Source organism: Atta colombica, unplaced genomic scaffold (assembly GCF_001594045.1).
Source record: "Atta colombica isolate Treedump-2 unplaced genomic scaffold, Acol1.0 scaffold12, whole genome shotgun sequence".
Lineage (NCBI taxonomy): Eukaryota > Metazoa > Arthropoda > Insecta > Hymenoptera > Formicidae > Atta > Atta colombica.
In genome coordinates this window covers 8,002,942-8,008,648 of record NW_017259206.1, presented here as the reverse complement: position 1 = coordinate 8,008,648, position 5,707 = coordinate 8,002,942, and the positions used below count along the sequence as shown (strand labels likewise).

At 28.7% G+C, this 5,707-nt stretch overlaps 1 protein-coding gene across 1 annotated transcript in view; it reads left to right on the top strand.

The window, feature by feature from the left end:
• LOC108694506 (semaphorin-1A-like) overlaps positions 1–5,707 on the top strand; it is a 223,878-nt gene that overhangs the window by 127,046 nt on the left and 91,125 nt on the right. The gene's annotated exons all lie outside the window — the stretch shown is intronic.

The following is a 5,707-nucleotide window of genomic DNA, read 5'->3' as shown; positions in this document are numbered from 1 at the left end:
AATACAAAAACTTATTCCATGTTTCGTATTTTTTTTTTTATGAGAGATTATTTCTTTGAAGGTTGAACCAGAATTCATCTAATAGCTCCTGTATAGTTCACGTAATAATAAATTATTTATAAATGAAAGAAAAAAAAGAGAAAATGACAAATTTTTCTTTCCGAAATAAATTCTCTTTAAAAATAAAATTAAAAAATACATAATCTGTTTATAGAAACGAGAATAGATTAATTGTTAATTTCTCGATAACGTAATATCGATAAATGAAATCATACAAATTGTATTGTGATTTATGTGAGATATCTCTGCGAAAATGTGAACGATACCGCTGAATCTACTCTTTCCATTCGCATTCATTTGCGCATATTTTCAGTATAGAAATGCTGACAGCTTCGTTTACGGTTATAGTAAGCGTAAAAAATTTGAATAAAAGATAATGATATATCGAGCATTACATCGACAAACCAATTTATTGTAAATTGAAAAGGGAACGTAAAATTCAACATTAAATTGTTATGAGAGAAATTTGCATAATAACAAGATATACGCGGAATATATGATATATCCTCATGTCAGTATTGTCTGCGTGCACAATATGTTAATCAGTCGTGCATAATTAAAAATCAATTAGAGAATATTAAATTATAGTTACAACTGCGTCAATATGAAGAAAGGAATCTGGATGAAATGTGTGTGCTCTCCATTATGGTTGAGCGTTTTATCAGAATCGTAATTACTAATTAAATTACGATTTTAATCATGGTTTGCTATTTGAAAAGTAATTATGATTCCTCCAAAAGTTGTCACAGAATCTTATTGTTTGTTATCGAAATATTTATTGAAACGGTGTGCTATTTAAATTAACGTCTACATTTTTACACATACGCTTTTTTCATGAATATTCAGGATTATATAAAAAAAGGTTAAATAAACAGTGCAAACTACAATATTATATATAGCGATATGTTGTTTAATACAATCACGTATATAAATAATATCGCGGTTATCGAAACTGTAATCATTTTTTTTACACAAAACAGCATCTATTCGATATATTTTTATATTGGATTTCACGTTTCAGATAAATGTACATTATAGATTCATTATAGATAGACGTTGATTGTAAACAATTCTTATTAAATCATCTTATTAAATCATCTTTTATTTATTTAACTTTTCTTATCAGCATCTGTCAGTGTTCTTTTATTTAGGATTTCCGCCATTAAGCTACCTACCTTTTTATGTAAATTATGAATTTATCGCGGATTTTTTGCAAATTTTTTAAATATTTCAAAATAATCTTTTAAACTGTACGTTCGAGAAATAGTTTGTTTTTAGAGGTCGAATAATGAAAATTGAAATGAAGATAAATACTCATGGCAGAGAATACAGCAAACTGGAGTTAAATAGTCAAGTATTTGACGTGATTTCAAAAGCATGACGGCATGCCGCGCTTGGAAGACTGCCATTTCGATAAACAACAATTTTGCCCGACGCGCGGAACGTCATTCGCGCAAGAAAGACGTTGTTGACATCGTAATCCCTCCATGAAAGTTTTCCGCGAGGCTAATTGAGTCTGCAGCCGCTCCCAACTGGCGTCGTAAGTTTAGTCGCTTGAGTGCTGCGCCAGCTCGAACGAACGAGTGTTATTTCTGTCTACGATAACATGAGATAATAGAAGATTCGATCTCTTTCAAAGAGACTTGTGCCAAAGATACGAGACGACTTTTAGTACAGAATTTATGTACCTATTCTGTTGATAATACACGCGATTCCATTCGAAATATATCTTGTTACGACACATTGGTATTTGATCAAAACGAGAAAATGAACACAATGATTATTCATCATTAATTTCTGCTAATCCTTGTTTTTACTAATTGCTGTTGGAAAGGTTATTATCCTAAACGTTAATTAAATAGTCTGATAATTATGTAAACAAACGATTAATTGAAGTGATGAATTAATTTGTACCGAATTGATGCGAATGACACTTAATAATCAGCGTAAAAGTATTAAATGCACACGCAAAAATAAGAGTTATTTTCTCATATTGTAAAGTGACAGAGCAGAAGATACCTTGCCAACAGTTAGATTCCGCGACAAGCAATTTGTTTCTGTGACAATATTTAATATGGAATGTAAATTTTAGTCAAAAGGATGGTACACTTTATTTACGTGTACCAGTAATTTATGTTTTGCTGCGATATAAGTTCTGGTATTACCGCGTAGCGACGGGAGTATATACTATAAAGAAACTTGGATCATTTCGGAATAAAGGTTCGACGCGTAAATTTATTCATGATTCATCTAACTTCGCCGTACTTTTTTTCCCCGCTCGTGACTGTGAAAGCCGTTACCCCCGAATGCCCGACTCAGCTAACAAATTTCAAACTAAACTAATACTTATCGGCTCCACTGATAGTGCATAATTTATGTCCGGTAGCTAACATTCCGGCGCAGCTTCACTCCTCGAATCAATATGATGTCTTATTCGCGAGAGATATGTCGATGATATGCCGATTTTTATTTGTGCCATAATCCGGAATATAATATGTTATGTATGCGCATTAAATTTTGCAATAAGGAACACAAGTAAAATATTTTTTATAAGAATAACTACGTTTAAGAGCATACAGAATCGATACTCAAATGAAAAGGGAGAAAATTGAAAGAATTGAGATGAACCGATAACGCGGGGCGCAGGGAACTGCGTACATTTTTTGTATTCTTTGCTATTATTGTAGATGAAAATTTCGATGTATTAGTGCGAACGATTTGAAGCGAAATTGCAATGGCTGCAATTGTGAATTGGAATAACCCAATATCTATTGAATCGTTCAGCTGTGAACATGAACACCAATACTAGTAAAAATTGGAATGACATAACATCTAAGAAAAAAATGTCATAAAAATGTACTTACATACTCTACGAGATCCATGTTTTTTTTTCTTTTTAATAATATGTAGATAATTAAAAACATGCAGCAGTATAATATATTTATTTTTAATGATTTAATAGCTGCATTTTGAATAAAAAACGGACATTTTAAGTATTATTTTATTGCTAAAAGTCGGAAAAGATCCAGTATTTATCGTACTGAAAGCTTTTTTGTTATTTATTAATTGAAAGTTTAATTGAAAGTAATATTTTATAGTGATAACAGCATTTGACAGATATATGATACATACATATATCGTCATTTTCTACATTTACTTGCAATCTATATATTTTACTTTTTTAACTTTTAAAAAATAGTAATAGATGTACGGTCTATTGTTCTATAGCTATATAAATATTGTATTTAGAAAAGTATTTAAAAAATTTACGTGAACTTACTTTATTTTTCTTTATTACTATTATAGTATATAATGTCAATTTTTAAATTTAAAATATGTATTTATTGTAATATGTTTTTATTGTAAAATATGTTTTTTTTTTGTGAAAATCTGATCGTTTATTGAAAATATATATATTTTTTATATATTTTGACGCGATACTTAGATTTTTCAAATATCTATCTATTTTGTTTCAATAAAATCATATCAATATATTGACAATCGTGAAAAATATTCTAACATTTAGTTATAAAGTATTTTGCGAAAGTTGCATATTTAAAATTTCACTATTTATTTTAACTTTGTATTTCAGAAAAGGCCCAACTACCATGATATAAAAAAATTTAGCAATGATTATATTATATCTTCTCAGAATTAAAAACTCTTAAATAACTGTCTTTACATTATTGCATGGTATGAAAATAAAAATAAAATAATGTAAATTATTATAAAACCAAGAGAATATAATGAAGATACTGTATAAAAATAATCTTACGGAATAAACAATGGAGAAGTGAGAACAGTACGTGTAATAACACCCGAGTTGTGTTATTTAGCATATTTCTGTGAAAGCGGCAATAATGTTTCCGTTGACATTTTATTTCTCCACAAAAATGAATCTTCCGCGCGATTCTTGTATTTATGCGTCACGTTAAAAAAAAGTCCGTGACAAAACAATAAATGTTTTGGAAATTCTCGCTATTTGCACGATCTTTTTCAGGCACGTCGAAATGGGTACCGTCGAGTTTTTTCTCGCATAATCGCACATGCAGTTTTACCGAGAGTATAAAAAAATGTCAAAAATTCAGAAACTTTTCTCATTTGCGTAATACATTCATGACACTTTAATAGTACAAAATGTGAATTCTTAATATCGAATATCTCTAATACTAATATTCATTTAAATGCATAATTAGATATAAAAATAATTTTTTTATTTTTAAGTTACTTTTAGTTAATCAGTTTATGGCCATTATTAATATTTTTATTAGTAATATTAATTAATGCTTGAAAAAATATGAAATTTATTGAAAAGATATAAAAAAGATATTTAACAGACAAAACGATTATTCTTGTATTAAATTAATTATTCACGATCTTTTATTAATAATTCTATTATGCAAATAAAAATATAAAATGCGATGTTTTTGTACGATGAAGAATTATTTAAAAATATGAAAAATAATTAGAACAATTCATTTCTTTCTGATAACGAAATGTTTGTTGTGATAATATTAATATATATGTTATACATAATATGATATGTGTGTGTGAGGTCGGATAGAATCGTATGAAATTAAACAATTAATTTTTTTAAACAGCATGGCAATAACTTTTCATTACGCACACACGTAAAACGCTCACAAAATAAATCGTGTATATACAGCTTATGTAATGTTATATATACTATGTATTGTTTAGACATCCGATTATTTGTGTATCCGAGGAAATATCCGAACACCGCGTGGTCATTCTCGCTGTTACGCACAGTAAATCAATTTAGGTTACGCGTTGATTATTTATATGAGCTTACCATGCCAACAATGTAACATATCAACGTAAAATGACCTCAAGAACCACGGAGCGTGACGATATCAAATATATCGAAAATCGATTAAATCGAGCTCGTGACTTCGGTTACCCGAGTATGAACTTGAATAACGGGTACTCGGCATCTGAATATAGAAAATATCCTGTTGACACCTAGTGACGACGCTATTGTGACATGATATATAATTTTACGAGAGAAGTTGTAATTGTAATATTTTTTAATCACAAAATATAGATTTCCTATACTCTTGTAACAATCACTCATATTAATAATTCTTAATTGTCTGCATAAATTGTAAAAAATGATTATTATAAACGATTCGAATGAAATATTGTTTTTTGAATAATTGTGATAATATTTTGATAAAATATATAATAATAATAGATAATTTTTTAATTTTTTTAAAGATGTATTAAATAAATCTATCAAGAGTATACATTACGTGAATGATTTCTAAGATCATTTAATAATTATCTTAGGATGAATGAGACAGATATTTAAAATTATAATTTGAAAGGTATTATTTGCTTACTTTACGTTACAAAATCTTTTTTCTCCTGAAAAATTGCGGGTAGACAAATCCGAAATTATTTTTTTCTGCATTTCTTTCTTTTCGGATTTCTCAAGATTTCTTCGGATTTAACGTTTTCTTTATTTTAATTTTCACGATTTCATCATTATAATACCAAATATTCTGAAGGTTAAACGTTTCTGCCATTAACGCAAATACTGTTTTTGGTATGTGCAGCCTAATGCAACTCGCGCCACGTTGCAAAGTCGACCAACTCTCAGTCTCTGTCTATCTTTATCTCTTTT